Below are 16,261 nucleotides of genomic sequence, written 5' to 3' on the forward strand. Positions count from 1 at the left end.
TCTGGTTTCTATTTGCATGAGAGGCCTAGGGGACTTTATCCGGAAACAAAGTCTGGTAAAATGATTTTACATCCAATTGAACTTGTGGGCAACTGTGGAATAGTGTCCTAGCCAGGGACTGTGGACATCTTATTTGGAAGGGCTAATTGTGGTATCCTACAATTGTATTTGTGTCAATTGCTTTTGTTTTATTTATTTTTTTGTAGAATAAGAAAACCTCTTTTTATGAATACATATTAAAAGTAATTATTTATATTTTATATTGACTTTATATTGACTTAGTTGTCTATTAAATCTTGAATCACAGCCGGCGCCAGTACTTAGTCTTTCTTTTTGTCTGTATTATTAAGGGAATTGACGTTCCCTGTACAGGCTGCCGTTGACAGCGCACTCTATTTGCATTTTTTATCTCTGTTTAAACTAGTAGAATCTAATTGGTTTCTATGGGCCACATGGGATCCGGTCTGAAGATCGACAGTGTCTAGGTCGACAATGTTTAGGTTGACCACTATAGGTCGACAGTCACTAGGTCGACATGGATGGAAGGTCGACAGGGTTTCTAGGTCAACATGTGCTAGGTCGACAGGTCTAAAGGTCGACATGAGTTTTTCACATTTTTTTTTTTCATACTTAACGATCCACGTGGACTACGATTGGAACGGTAAAGTGTGCCGAGCGAAGCGGTAGCGGAGCGAAGGCACCATGCCCGAAGCATGGCGAGCGAAGCGAGCCAAGCGTGGGGACGCGGTGCACTAATTTGGGATCCCGGTCACTTTACGAAGAAAACTACACCAAAAAAAAAAATATATCCTCATGTCGACCTTTAGACCTGTCGACCTAGAAACCCTGTCGACCTTCCATCCATGTCGACCTAGTGACTGTCGACCTATAGTGGTCGACCTAAACATTGTCGACCTAGATACTGTCGATAAAACGAACCACACCCGGGCCACATATCCACTTCTGTAAACCCACACTTTAGTAGATACACCCCTTTGTGTTTCTAGCCATCTGTAAATATGTTTCTTGCCTCCTGAATAGGGCTGCATACTCTGTTTTACATAGTGGAGCCTACTAAACCTATTTCTCCCACTACCAGGACCACTGAACGGAAGAGGTTGTGATGCAGATTACCCGGGCCCCTGTATGGGTTAGGGCAGTGATTTTCAACCTTTTTTTACTCGCGGCACACCGAACAATATTTTAAAATTGCCAAGGCACACCATCCGTTCCCCACAGAAAAAAAACAAAACACACACATTGGCCCTCACAGTAAAAAAATAAAAAATCCACACATACAGACATGGCCTATACAGAAAAAACAATCACATTGCTCCCTACATAAATCAATCACATTTCTCCCCACATAAATCCTATTGCTCCCCACATGAATTATTCACATTGTTCCCCCCATAAATTCTTATTCTCCCCACATAAATGCTATTGAAATCCTATTGTTCCCCACATTAGAAATAACATAAAAAATTGTATTATCAGCTGTCCTCCTCCGTGTCCCTCAGTGGCGGGGTTTGTTCATAGTGGAGTGCTGCGAATACTGAGCAGCGGGCGGTCGGGCAGGTGTGGATGTGGGTGGGCAAGGAAAGCTGTGTATGCAGGCAGGAAGTGGAAGATGTGTATGCAGGCGGGTGGGCTGGCTGGGTGGTGAGACGCGGCGGCCGTGACCTATGATATCACACCGTTTTCAAGGCATAGGTCTCGATCGGAGCACGACTGATCCTCTAAGAAGAGCCTGGGCCAACTGTTCACTCTGAAGGTGCAGGAAGCTGCTCTGGCTCCGCGACACACCTTGCAACTGGTCACGGCACACTAGTGTGCCACGGCACACTGGTTGAAAAAGCCTGGGTTAGGGAATGCAGGGGAGAGGAAACCACATACCCTGGTGATGGCATGCCCATCACAGCGCCTCGCACCATAGTCATGTACTCAACAGGCAGACGCTATTTTTACTTTCCATATACAGTACTTTTATTACATTAGGCACAACCACCTCCAAGTATGCCCTTTTTGGATGCACTACTGCTTGTACCCTACTTGGAACAGCTTTAGGACATCTCTTGCATAGTCAGTGTGCCCCATGGAAGAAAGAGAAAATGTCATTTTTCTCTGACGTCCTAGTGGATGCTGGGAACTCCGTAAGGACCATGGGGAATAGCGGGCTCCGAAGGAGACTGGGCACTCTAAGAAAGAATTAGGACTACCTGGTGTGTACTGGCTCCTCCCTCTATGCCCCTCCTCCAGACCTCAGTTAGAATCTGTGCCCGGCTCGAGCTGGTTGCACACTAGGGGCTCTCCTGAGCTTCTAGTAAAGAAAGTATTTATTAGGTTTTTTATTTTCAGTGAGATCTGCTGGCAACAGACTCACTGCAACGAGGGACTTAGGGGAGAGAAGCGAACCTACCTGCTTGCAGCTAGCTTGGGCTTCTAGGCTACTGGACACCATTAGCTCCAGAGGGATCGAACACAGGCCCAGCCTCGGTCGTCCGGTCCCGGAGCCGCGCCGCCGTCCCCCTTGCGGAGCCAGAAGCATGAAGATCTTCACGGAAATCGGCGGCTGAAGACTCCGGTCTTCATTAAGGTAGCGCACAGCACTGCAGCTGTGCGCCATTGCTCCCTGTGCACACCACATACTCCGGTCACTGATGGGTGCAGGGCGCTGGGGGGGGAAGGGGGGCGCCCTGGGCAGCAATTAGAGTACCTTAAAGTGGCAAATCACACATAATATAGCCTAAGAAGCTATATATGTGTAAAATACCCCTGCCACATTATTATTATTATAAAAGCGGGAGAAGTCCGCCGAAAAAGGGGCGGGGCTATCTCCCTCAGCACACTGGCGCCATTTCCTCTCACAGCTCCGCTGGAAGGACGCTCCCCAGGCTCTCCCCTGCAGTTTCCAGGCTCAATAGGGTAAAAAAGAGAGGGGGGGTACTAAATTTAGGCGCAAATACTATATATATAGCGGCTATAGGGTAAATCACTTGTGTAGTGTAACTCCCTGCATTATATAGCGCTGTGGTGTGTGCTGGCATACTCTCTGTCTCCCCAAAGGACTTTGTGGGGTCCTGTCCTCAGTTAGAGCATTCCCTGTGTGTGTGCGGTGTGTCGACATGTTTGATGAGGAGGCTTATGTGGAGGCGGAGCAGGTGCCGATAAATGTGATGTCACCCCCTGCGGGGACGACACCTGAGTGGATGGATATGTGGAAGGAATTACGCGACAGTGTCAACTCCTTACATAAAAGGTTTGACCAGGGCCGGAACTAGGGGGGGGGGCTAGGGGGGCAGGCGACCTGGGCGCCGGATTGGAGGGGGCGCCGAGACCCCCTAACACCCTCTCCCTATTCTTTGTACTTTGAAACCCCCTTCTCCCGAGTGCCCAGCTCGGGGGGGGGGCGGGGTTTCGTGGAATGACGCGATTGCGTCGTGACGTCACGACGCAAACGCGTCATTCCACGAAACCCCGCCCCCCCGAGCTGGGCACTCGGGAGGAGGGAGAAGGGGGAGCCGCACAGACGAGGAGGGAGAGGCGGCTGAAGAGCGGCGAGAACCGCTTCAAATGTAAGTCAGCCCCTCTCCCTCCCTCTCTGTCTCTCTCTCTCTCCCTCCCTCTCCCCACCACCTGCCGGAATGTGTAAAATGGGGACCTGTCTGCCGCAATGTGTAAGATGGGGACACTTTTTCCTGCCGCAATGTGTAAAATGGGGACACTTTTTCCTGCCGCAATGTGTAAAATGGGGACACTTTTTCCTGCCGCAATGTGTAAAATGGGGACACTTTTTCCTGCCGCAATGTGTAAAATGGGGACACTTTTTCCTGCCGCAATGTGTAAAATGGGGACACTTGCCTGTCGTACTGTGTAAAATGGGGACACGTGCCTGCCGCAATGTGTAAAATGGGGACACTTTTTCCTGCCGCAATGTGTAAAATGGGGACACCTGTCTGCCGCAATGTGTAAAATGGGGTCACCTGTCTGCTGCAATGTGTAAAATGGGGACACTTGCCTGTCGTACTGTGTAAAATGGGGACACGTGTCTGCCGCAATGTGTAAAATGGGGACACTTTTTCCTGCCGCAATGTGTAAAATGGGGACACCTGTCTGCCGCAATGTGTAAAATGGGGTCACCTGTCTGCTGCAATGTGTAAAATGGGGACACTTGCCAGCGTACTGTGTAAAATGGGGACACGTGCCTGCCGCAATCAGTGGCGGTTCTTGCCACGGGCAAGCAGGACTTTTGCCCGGGGCGCCGCCTTCCGGAGGGCGCTGGCGCCATCCGGAGGGCGCCGCACCGTGGCAAGATCCGCCACTGCTGCCCGCTGTGTCCCCCGTCCGCCTCCGCTGCCCGCTGCCGTCCCCGTCCTCGGCGCCTCCTGTGAAGGGAACTAGACGCTATGCGTCTAGTTTCCCTTCGTGGAGAGTAACTGCTGAGCGGTGCGCGATGACGTCATCGCGCACCGCACAGCAAAGGTCCTCTCCACGAAGGGAACTAGACGCATAGCGTCTAGTTTCTCTTCGTGGAGAGGACCTTTTGCTGTGCGGTGCGCGATGACGTCATCGCGCACCGCTCAGCATTCAAGCGGTGCTTTCAATGTACAGGGGGCGTGACTCACCACGCCCCCTGTATTAGGCCACGCCCCTTTCCTGCCCGGGGCGCTCTGCGCCCTTGAACCGGCCCTGGCCGCAATGTGTAAAATGGGGACACTTTTTCCTGCCGCAATGTGTAAAATGGGGACACTTGTCTGCCGCAATGTGTAAAATGGGGTCACCTGTCTGCCGCAATGTGTAAAATGGGGACACTTGCCTGTCGTACTGTGTAAAATGGGGACACTTTTTCCTGGATATGAAATTTATGTTAGAAAAGGCAATTTTTCAGGTAAAAAAGTTCTGAAAGAGATATATATATATATATATATATATATATATATATATATAATATTTTTATTCATTTATTTATTTTAAAATGTTTATTTTTTTTATTTTTTTTATTTATTTATTGTAAAAAAAAATCTTTTTTTTTGGGGGGGGGGGGGGGGGGAGGGGGTGTCAAATGACTACCTTGCCCCGGGTGACAAAAATCCTAGTTTCGGCCCTGGTTTGACGACATAGCAGATGTGGGACAGCCGGCTTCTCAGCCCGTGCCTGCCCAGGCGTCTCAAAAGCCATCAGGGGCTCAAAAACGCCAACTACCTCAGATGGCTGACACAGATGTCGACACGGATACTGACTCCAGTGTCGACGACGATGAGACTAGTGTACATTCCAACAGAGCCACCCGTTACATGATTACGGCAATGAAAAATGTGTTGCACATTTCTGACATTAACCCAGGTACCACAAAAAAGGGTATTATGTTTGGGGAGAAAAAGCAACCAGTGGTTTTTCCCCCATCTGATGAGTTGAATGAAGTGTGTGAAGAAGCGTGGGCTTCCCCCGATAAGAAATTAGTGATTTCTAAAAAGTTGCTAATGGCGTACCCTTTCCCGCCAGAAGACAGGATACGTTGGGAGACATCCCCTAGGGTGGATAAAGCGCTCACACGCTTGTCAAAGAAGGTGGCACTACCGTCTCAGGATACGGCCGCCTTAAAGGAGCCTGCGGATAGAAAGCAGGAGGCTATCCTGAAGTCTGTATATACACACTCAGGTATATACTGAGACCGGCTATTGCTTCAGCATGGATGTGCAGTGCTGCTGCTGCGTGGTCAGATTCCCTGTCCGATAACATTGATACCCTCGACAGGGACACTATATTGCTAACCATAGAGCATATTAAAGACGCAGTCTTATACATGAGAGATGCACAGAGGGATATTTGCCGGCTGGCATCTAGAATTAATGCAATGTCCATTTCTGCCAGGAGAGGATTGTGGACTCGGCAGTGGACAGGTGATGCAGATTCTAAAAGGCACATGGAGGTTTTGCCTTACAAAGGTGAGGAATTGTTTGGGGACGGTCTCTCGGACCTCGTTTCCACAGCAACAGCTGGGAAGTCGACATTTTTACCCCATGTTCCCTCACAGCCAAAGAAAGCACCGTATTATCAGGTACAGTCCTTTCGGCCCCAGAAAGGCAAGCGGGTTAAAGGCGCGTCCTTTCTGCCCAGAGGCAGAGGTAGAGGGAAAAAGCTGCACCATACAGCCACTTCCCAAGAACAAAAGTCCTCTCCCGCTTCCTCTAAGTCCACCGCATGACGCTGGGGCTCCACAGGCGGAGCCAGGTGCGGTGGGGGCCCGTCTCCGGAACTTCAGCGACCAGTGGGCTCGCTCACGGGTGGATCCCTGGATTCTACAAGTGGTATCTCAGCGGTACAAGCTGGAATTCGAGACGTCTCCCCCTCGCCGTTTCCTCAAATCAGCCTTGCCAACAGCTCCCCCAGACAGGGAGGCAGTGCTGGAGGCGATTCACAAGCTGTATTCTCAGCAGGTGATAATCAAGGTACCCCTCCTTCAACAAGGACGGGGTTACTATTCCACAATGTTTGTGGTACCGAAACCGGACGGTTCGGTGAGACCCATTTTAAATTTGAAATCCTTGAACACTTATATAAGAAGGTTCAAGTTCAAAATGGAATCGCTCAGGGCGGTTATTGCAAGCCTGGACGAAGGGGATTACATGGTATCACTGGACATCAAGGATGCTTACCTGCATGTCCCCATTTACCCTCCTCACCAGGAGTACCTCAGATTTGTGGTACAGGACTGTCATTACCAATTCCAGACGTTGCCGTTTGGTCTGTCCACGGCACCGAGGGTATTTACCAAGGTAATGGCCGAAATGATGATACTCCTTCGGAAAAAGGGAGTTTTAATTATCCCGTACTTGGACGATCTCCTTATAAAGGCAAGGTCCAGGGAGCAGTTGTTGGTCGGTGTAGCACTATCTCGGGAAGTGCTACAACAGCACGGCTGGATTCTGAATATTCCAAAGTCGCAGCTGGTTCCTACAACGCGTCTACTGTTCCTGGGGATGGTTCTGGACACAGACCAGAAAAAAGTGTTTCTCCCGGAGGAGAAAGCCAAGAAGTTGTCATCTCTAGACAGAGACCTCCTGAAACCAAAACAGGTGTCGGTGCATCACTGCATGCGAGTCCTGGGAAAGATGGTAGCTTCCTACGAAGCAATTCCATTTGGCAGGTTCCATGCAAGGATCTTTCAGTGGGATCTGTTGGACAAGTGGTCCGGATCGCATCTTCAGATGCATCGGCTGATAACCCTGTCTCCAAGGACCAGGGTGTCTCTGCTGTGGTGGCTGCAGAGTGCTCATCTTCTAGAGGGCCGCAGATTTGGCATACAGGACTGGGTCCTGGTGACCACGGATGCCAGCCTTCAAGGCTGGGGGGCAGTCACACAGGGAAGAAACTTCCAAGGACTATGGTCAAGCCAGGAGACTTCCCTACACATAAATATTCTGGAACTAAGGGCCATTTACAATGCCCTAAGTCAGGCAAGAACCCCTGCTTCAACACCAGCCGGTGCTGATCCAGTCAGACAACATCACGGCGGTAGCCCATGTAAACCGACAGGGCGGCACAAGAAGCAGGTTGGCGATGGCAGAAGCCACAAGGATTCTCCGATGGGCGGAAAATCACGTGATAGCACTGTCAGCAGTGTTCATTCCGGGAGTGGACAACTGGGAAGCAGACTTCCTCAGCAGACACGACCTCCACCCGGGAGAGTGGGGACTTCATTCAGAAGTCTTCAAAATGATTGTAAACCGTTGGGAAAGGCCACAGGTGGACATGATGGCGTCCCGCCTCAACAAAAAACTAAAAAGATATTGCGCCAGGTCAAGGGACCCTCAGGCAATAGCTGTGGACGCTCTAGTGACACCGTGGGTGTACCAGTCGGTTTATGTGTTCCCTCCTCTTCCTCTCATACCCAAGGTACTGAGAATAATAAGAAGGAGAGGAGTAAGAACTATACTCGTGGTTCCGGATTGGCCAAGAAGAGCTTGGTACCCAGAACTTCAAGAAATGATCTCAGAGGACCCATGGCCTCTGCCGCTCAGACAGGACCTGCTGCAGCAGGGGCCCTGTCTGTTCCAAGACTTACCGCGGCTGTGTTTGACGGCATGGCGGTTGAACACCGGATCCTAAAAGAAAAGGGCATTCCGGAGGAAGTCATTCCTACACTGATTAAAGCTAGGAAAGATGTGACCGCAAAACATTATCACCGCATATGGCGGAAATATGTTGCTTGGTGTGAGGCCAGGAAGGCCCCAACGGAGGAATTTCAGCTAGGTCGATTTCTGCACTTCCTACAGTCAGGGGTGAATATGGGCCTAAAATTGGGTTTCATTAAGGTCCAGATTTCGGCTCTGTCGATTTTCTTCCAAAAAGAACTGGCTTCACTGCCTGAAGTTCAGACTTTTGTTAAGGGAGTGCTGCATATTCAGCCCCCTTTTGTGCCCCCAGTGGCACCTTGGGATCTCAACGTGGTGTTGGATTTCCTAAAGTCGCATTGGTTTGAGCCACTTAAAACCGTGGAGATAAAGTACCTCACGTGGAAGGTGGTCATGCTGTTGGCCTTGGCGTCGGCCAGGCGTGTATCAGAATTGGCGGCTTTGTCATGTAAAAGCCCTTATCTGATTTTTCATATGGATAGGACGGAATTGAGGACTCGTTCCCAATTCCTTCCTAAGGTGGTATCAGCTTTTCATGTGAATTAACCTATTGTGGTGCCTGCGGCTACTCGGGAGTTGGAGGATTCCAAGTTGCTGGACGTAGTCAGGGCCCTGCAAATATATGTTTCCAGGACGGCTAGAGTCAGAAAAACTGACTCGCTATTTATCCTGTATGCACCCAACAAGCTGGGTGCTCCTGCTTCAAAGCAGACTATTGCTCGCTGGATCTGTAGCACGATTCAACTTGCACATTCGGCGGCTGGACTGCCGCATCCTAAATCTGTAAAAGCCCATTCCACGAGGAAGCTGGGCTCTTCTTGGGCGGCTGCCCAAGGGGTCTCGGCTTTACAACTTTGCCGAGCTGCTACTTGGTCGGGTTCAAACACGTTTGCAAAATTCTACAAGTTTGATAGCCTGGCTGAAGAGGACCTTGAGTTTGCTCATTCGGTGCTGCAGAGTCATCCGCACTCTCCCGCCCGTTTGGGAGCTTTGGTATAATCCCCATGGTCCTTACGGAGTTCCCAGCATCCACGAGGACGTCAGAGAAAATAAGAATTTACTCACCGGTAATTCTATTTCTCGTAGTCCGTAGTGGATGCTGGGCGCCCATCCCAAGTGCGGATTGTCTGCAATACTTGTATATAGTTATTGCCTAACTAAAGGGCTATTGTTTGGAGCCATCTATTCGAGAGGCTCAGTTGTTATTCATACTGTTCACTGGGTATAGTATCACGAGTTGTACGGTGTGATTGGTGTGGCTGGTATGAGTCTTACCCGGGATTCCAAATCCTTTCCTTATTGTGTCAGCTCTTCCGGGCACAGTTTCCCTAACTGAGGTCTGGAGGAGGGGCATAGAGGGAGGAGCCAGTGCACACCAGGTAGTCCTAATTCTTTCTTAGAGTGCCCAGTCTCCTTCGGAGCCCGCTATTCCCCATGGTCCTTACGGAGTTCCCAGCATCCACTACGGACTACGAGAAATAGAATTACCGGTGAGTAAATTCTTATTATTTGTAGCTACGTAAATAGTTTTTTGTTTTTTTATTCCATTGGGGCAATGGACACCCTCTCCTTACACTCCTATTACTGTTTCTGTTCTCCCTGGAGAACAATTTTCTCTCCTCTGCCTCTTCTGTACTCCGGGTTCTGTCCTCAGGGCTTTGTCCCAATACTTCTAGAGAGACACTTCTCTGCAGCAGTTGTTAATTGTATGCCCCATAATAGTGCCCTAGTTAACTTTTCTGAACCATAGTAGAGCCGTATTTAAGTTTATGCTCCACGGTTGTGCCCTGGTTTCTTTTATTTACATTCACCCTACGTCACATTTCAGAGCTGCCAGTACACATTATACCGCACAGTAGCTCTAATTCACATTATGATATATAGTGCTCCCCATTCATGTTGTGCCTCATTACAGTGGCCCGGCTCATATTATAAAACATTAAAATGCCCTCCAGTTCATTTTATGCCATACTACAATTAGCAGGTCCAGCGGCATACCTAGATATATTACAGACCCCAAGAAAAAAGTTTGAAAGGACCCCTACTTCCCACCCAATGGTGAAAAATGTATATAACACATGTAACTTTAACAGGGAAGGTGGGCCCCTCTCAGCTCTGGGCCCCATTGCAGCTGCACTGCCTGCACTTATGGTAGCTACGCCCTTGGCCTTGTTATAAAACTACTGACCCTTCCAGAGTATAGAGTGGGAAAAACTACAGATTTTGGAAATAATTTGTAAAGTGCCCAAGCTCATATAACCACACAGTACTATATATGCTCAGAGAAAGGGGTGTAATGCAAGTACAGAATCCAAATCTATAGCTGTTCTGTCTATGCTGTCTCGGAGCCTCACACCCCAAGAATCAGCAGTCCCCTTATGGTATTATGAATTAAATGGGCCTTTCTGCCTTTTAAAGGGAACCCAAAGATCTGATAATTTCATATGCCCGTTGCTCTGAGCACACAGGATAAGGAAGGAAGGAAGGAAGGAAGGAAAAGAGGGAGGAAGGAAAAGAGGGAGGAAGGAAAAGAGGAAGGAAGGAAAAGAGGGAGGAAGGAAAAGAGGGAGGAAGGAAGGAAGGAAGGAAGGAAGGAAGGAAGGAAGGAAGGAAGGAAGGAAGGAAGGAAGGAAGGAAGGAAGGAAGGAAGGATTGATTTATTTTCTGGCTTATTGGCCAAGATCAAGTGTGGTATTGTGCTAGGAAGGCTTGAAGACCCCAGTAATCATGGACAGTCTGCCTTGGTCAACTAGTCAAAAAGCAAGCAGTAGGAAAACCTGGGGTATATATATAGATGGGGTGACATAACATTACAAGGAGGTTGGAGGTGGGACTGTGTCAGCGCAGGTAATAGTGGATTTGTAATTACTGTAATACATGTCATGTCCTGTGTCAGTCTGGGGAGAAAGGATGCATGTGCTGTAGCTGTAACATTACATGATGAATAGAGGGGGATGTCTGTGTCAGGCAGGGCTGTAACCATGGACTTGCAAGCAGTGCCTCACACAGGGCCAGATGTACTAAGCCTTGAAAAGTGATAAATATCACGGTGATAAAGTACCAGCCAATCGGCTCCTAACTGTCATTTTTCAAACACAGCCTGTGACATGGTAGTTAGGAGCTGATTGGTTGGCAGCTTATCACTGTGAAATGTATCACTTTTAAGGCTTAGTGCATCTCCCCCACAATGTCCTGAGGGAGGCACCATGAAGCCAGTAGAGGCGACTGGACAGTCCTTATAATGCTGTACTTCCTGGTGTCGGTGGCCCCACCCCCTCAGCGTGACATCACATGTTCAGGGCACAGGGCAGAAAATGGCCCTGTTATGGAGCTGGTGTCAGGCATATGGGGGATCTGACGCTATAGATACATTTTTCTGTAAGTATTAGAGTGGTAAGAAAATATCCTGAAATATGACAAATAAATGGTCGTAACCCTACTGCAATTTTGACTACACCCCTGAACTCGCCCCCTGGTCACACCCCCTGTGCGCAAATCTGAAAATGAAAAGATGAAACCTTAGCCAAAGAGGGAGCCTTTGGCCCAGGGGACTGAGGATAAAGGCCACTTATCCTCTGATAGAGGGACAGAAGATAACACGCATACAGTATGCACTGTTTTGCAGGTTAGGTGAATGACAGCAGGCATCGTATACAGTATATGTAAGGAATGGAATGATGGGCCCTACATTTCCTATTTGTTTACAGTAGACTGCAGCCAGTGGCGTGCGGTGAGGTCAGTGGCTGGTGAGGCACTGGCTAGTGTATGTACAAAATATGTAGAGGTCGCCGTGGCTGCAGCGCTATGAAGTTGACAGAAGAAAACATGGGGGTTTAAGTGGTCATTCCGAGTTGTTCGCTCGCTAGCTGCTTTTAGCAGCCGTGCAAATGCTAAGCCGCCGCCCTCTGGGAGTGTTTCTTAGCTTAGCAGAAGTGCGAACGAAAGGATCGCAGCGCGGCTACAAAAAAAGATTGTGTAGTTTCAGAGTAGCTCCAGACCTACTCCTACCTTGCGATCACTGCAGACTATTTAGTTCCTGATTTGACGTCACAAACACGCCCTGCGCTCGGCCAGCCACGCCTGCGTTTCCCCAGGCACGCCTGCATTTGTATCTGTCACCCCTGCATTTTTGCACACACTCCCCGAAAACGGTCAGTTACTTCCCAGAAACACCCACTTCCTGTCAATCACTCTGCAGCCAGCAGTGCGACTGAAAAGCGTCGCAAGACCTTGTGTGAAACTGCATCGGCTGTTGTGAAAGTACGTCACGCGTGCGCATTGCACCGCATACGCATGCGCAGAAGTGCCGAAGGGGGCCCTCTAAGAACTAATATATATACAGTATCTCTCATTCTAGGAATATATCAGCAGTGCGGGTGGCCCGCACAGGACTGACATTCAATTGAAATAACTGAACACAAGAGTCTCATTCACGATCAACGTTTCGGTATTATTATTAACCTTCGTCAGGATCCTGGCGAAGGTTAATAATACCGAAATGTTGATCGTGAAGGAGACTGTTTTTGTCCACTTATTTGAATTGAATGCCAATCCCATGAGTGCCACCCACACTGCTTAATATATGTGTGTGTTTGTGTTATATATATATATATATATACACACACACACACACTGACATTTCTGGGGACCCACGGGGCACCACCTTAACCTCCACCCACACACCAACCCGACCACTGCTGAGAGAGAGGGAGAAGGAGAGGGGGGTACGAAGGGAGTGAGACAGAGAGAGGGAGTAGAGAAAGAATGGAGGAGGGAGAGAGAAAGGGAGATGGACAGAAGGAGCGGAGGGAGAGAAAGAGAGGGATAGAAAGAGGAAGAGAGGGCGGAGGGAAAGGGAGAAAGAAAGAGAGGGGGAGGGAGAGGAAGGAGAGGGAGAAAGAAAGAGAGAGGAAGGGAGGGGGAGACAGAGGGTGAGGGGTGGAGAGATTTGATGAGAGTGGAAATAAAGTAGTAAATGTATGCTGACACTTACTACATTGTCTCGGTGTCTGCTCCTGCAGCTTGTTCTGTGGAGCCGGCCTAGCAGTGCTGCAGATAGTGCCCAGGTTCATTTGCTTCCTGGCTGCTGCCGCTATACTGTTACTCTGCAGCTCCTGTCACTGCTGGGATATAGCAGGGAGGGCGGATGCAGCGTAGTGCGGGTGCAGTGCGCCGGTCAGGAGATGCTGTCATTAACGGGGCCGCACTTCTGATGACAGGGGAGGCGCGGGCGCACAGGGCCGCACTTCTGATGAGGAGGGGGGGCGCGGGCGCATGGGCCGCATTTCTGATGACAGGGGGGGGCGGGCGCACGGGGCCGCACTTCTGACGGGGGGGTGCGGGCGCTGCCGCACGGGGCCGCACTTGTGATGGGAAGGGGAGGGGGGCGCGGGCGCACGGGGCCGCACTTCTTATGACAGGGGAGGAGGCGCACAGGGCCACGGGACACTGCCTTTCTTCCCTTCCTGTACAGCACTGACAGTGACTGGATACAGTCACTGTCAGTGCTGAATTTGCTGCCCAATCACATCGGCTTCAGTGACAGGGGCGTGCTTTCATATGAGCTGAAAGCACGTCCCTGCACTGAGGCACTTGTATGAGTGCCGCTAACACTGTTTTTGTTAATGGGCTTTTACAGCCCTCTGCTTGGCCACGCCCCCTGTCTGCCCCCTGCTCTCGGCAATTTATACTTGGCAGCGGGAGGCACCGTTCGTGGTGCCTCCTAAATTAACTTAAACAAGATTTAAACCCAAAAAATGATTCAATTAATATGAAGAAGATACTTATGACACAGAATGTGTCATAAGTATCTACTTTGTTTTAATTTAATCATTAATGACAGGGGAGGCACTGCCTCCCCTGCCTCCCCTGACTGCACGTCAATGACTGCAGCACTGTAAAAAAGCCAAATAACCAAAAGACAAAACTGACATCTGCACAGTATATATATTTAATCATCTGTCAGCAGACCACATAATCCCAATGGTCATGATATCCTTAGAATGTCTTAAACTCCTTATCAGAATCAGAATCAGCTTTATTGGCCAGGTATACTTGCGTATACTAGGAATTTGATTTTGGTTTAAAGTGCAGCAGCCATAGAGTACAGTATACAGTATCTCACATTATTATGTAGAGATGTGCCCTGTGGGCACATCTGTGGTGTTGTCCCTAGCTGGGGACAGCGCTGGGGCAGCTTGTCTGTCCCCAGCGCTGGGTGCGTGGCGGCGGGTGTCCGGTGCAGGGATTACCCTTTTCCCTGCACCGGACCAGAGGCATTCGAATCTTGGCGCCCTCCGGGAGCCAATCGCGGCTCCCGGAGCGGCAGCCAATCAGAGAGGGACGCGGCGAGCCAATCGGCGCTCGCCGCGTGATAGGCCCCGCCCCCGGCATCTGACGTCAGACGCCGGGCGGGAGCCTGAAGAAAAGGCCGCGCCGAAGAGCGGCGAAGAAGACAGGCGGGAGCGGAGGTCAGCGCGCGCGCGGAAGAGCGCGAGGAGAAGGCCAGCGGTCGGGCTCTGGGAAGAAGATGTCCAGCGGCGGCTGGACGCGGAGCAGCGGAGGCGACGCCGCTGGCCAGGACGGGTCAGCGGCAGAAGACGGTGCCGGAGGCCCCCGGATTAGGTGAGGCCTCAGTGAGGCTATCCTCCCCCCTCCCCTTTTCCTCCCTCGACCACCAGGGACGGGCATTAGGCCCGAGGGCACAATTCAGGCACTAGGCCTGGGGCGCAGATAGGAGTTTGGGGGTCACTATTTTATTAGGTGGTTTGGGCATTAGGCCCAAGCCACCCTCCCTGTGGCACAGTTAGGCGGGCATTAGGCCCGGGGGTGTATTTTGGCCGATTAGGGATACGATAAGGTGACCTTGGGCACAAGGCCCAGGTCACCCAACGGGCAGCAAGTTAGGCGGGCGCTAGGCCCGTGGGCGAAGTCAGGCCTCCGGCCTGTGTGCAGTTAGGGGGCGCTAGGCCCAGTGAATCAGTGTTTCCTCGAGGTGAGTACAGGTGGCCCTGGGCGCTAGGCCCAGGCCACCCTGAGGTATTTAGGTGGGTAGGCCGTGCGGCGCCCACCCCCTTCCAGCGGCAGGTAGGGATTTAAAGGGACCGTGCCGTCGCTTGCATTGTGTATCGTGATGTATGTTACCGTGCGGGGCAAAGTGTGAGCTCGTTAAGTGTGTTTAGTTTTGTTGCACCACACCCACAGAGCTAGTTCGAGGGCTCTGCCGTTGTAGTTAGTATAGGGTGTGACACTAGGTTAGAGTTAGGCCCCGCACGGCTGTTTGCTTGTTTGTTTACCTCCTTACAGGGACCTGTAAGAGAAGAAGACGTTCGCAGTGCGAAACTGACGGTGAGTAACATCTGTGTGCGTTTGTCCCTTGTCTGTCCCCGAGCGCCGGAATCGGGATTGCTCACGGACGTGAGAATCCTTTTCATCACACTACGTGCGAGAGCGCGAGTGTGTGAAATCTGGGTGGCTGAGGCTTTGTGCCGGTGATGACCATTCACCCAACCGGTGAAGGTCGCGGTCACCCCTGGGGTATCCCCTGTTCCAGTGGAAGAAGGGTCGATACCCCCTTTAAGGTAAATTATTCTCTCCTCAGCTCGGTCGTCGGTCAGCTCCGAGAGGGAATCGCCGTGTCCGGATCCGACTGAAGATTTCCAGGTCCGTTGGAGGTTCCGGTACCTGAAGGTGAGAGAGAGCGGCGCCTGGTGAGTACCGAGTCTACACCTGCACGGCAGCAGGCACCACCACACCGCAGACGCACCTCTCACACTTGGCGTAGTCGGCAGGATCAAAGAGACCGGATCACGGACACGATGTGGAACGCCACCAAGAAGACCTCCCTGCGGACGGCTCCGGAGAAGACTCACCCCCGGATGTGTGCGGACCAGAGCGACTGGGTGACGGTGTCTGGGGCAGACATCCTGAAGATGGTGCAGCGGTCGATCCAGCGTGGAAAAGAAGAGCGCCGGGAGAAGGGGCGCAAGAAGGCCGCTGTGACGCCCTGCAAGAAATGTCGGCAAACAGGGCACTTTGCCAGCGAGTGTACTTGGCGAGAGACGTCCCCAAAGAAGGTGGTCCAGGAAGCGGACCGAAGACGTCAGAAGGGCCAAGCGAAGAAGGAG

General features: G+C 50.9%; 2 long non-coding RNA genes across 3 annotated transcripts in view; both read right to left on the reverse strand.

Moving 5' to 3' along the window:
• The window catches only part of LOC134910262 (uncharacterized), a 31,455-nt gene extending 17,852 nt beyond the window's left edge, over positions 1-13,603 (reverse strand). The window contains exon 1 of the long non-coding RNA XR_010176157.1: positions 13,129-13,603. This is a non-coding gene — a long non-coding RNA (uncharacterized LOC134910262). The remainder of the gene's footprint in view (positions 1-13,128) is intronic.
• LOC134910261 (uncharacterized) overlaps positions 1-16,261 on the reverse strand; it is a 1,286,324-nt gene that overhangs the window by 1,238,047 nt on the left and 32,016 nt on the right. The window lies entirely within an intron of this gene.

The sequence above is a fragment of the Pseudophryne corroboree genome, chromosome 4, assembly GCF_028390025.1.
Source record: "Pseudophryne corroboree isolate aPseCor3 chromosome 4, aPseCor3.hap2, whole genome shotgun sequence".
Classification (NCBI taxonomy): domain Eukaryota; kingdom Metazoa; phylum Chordata; class Amphibia; order Anura; family Myobatrachidae; genus Pseudophryne; species Pseudophryne corroboree.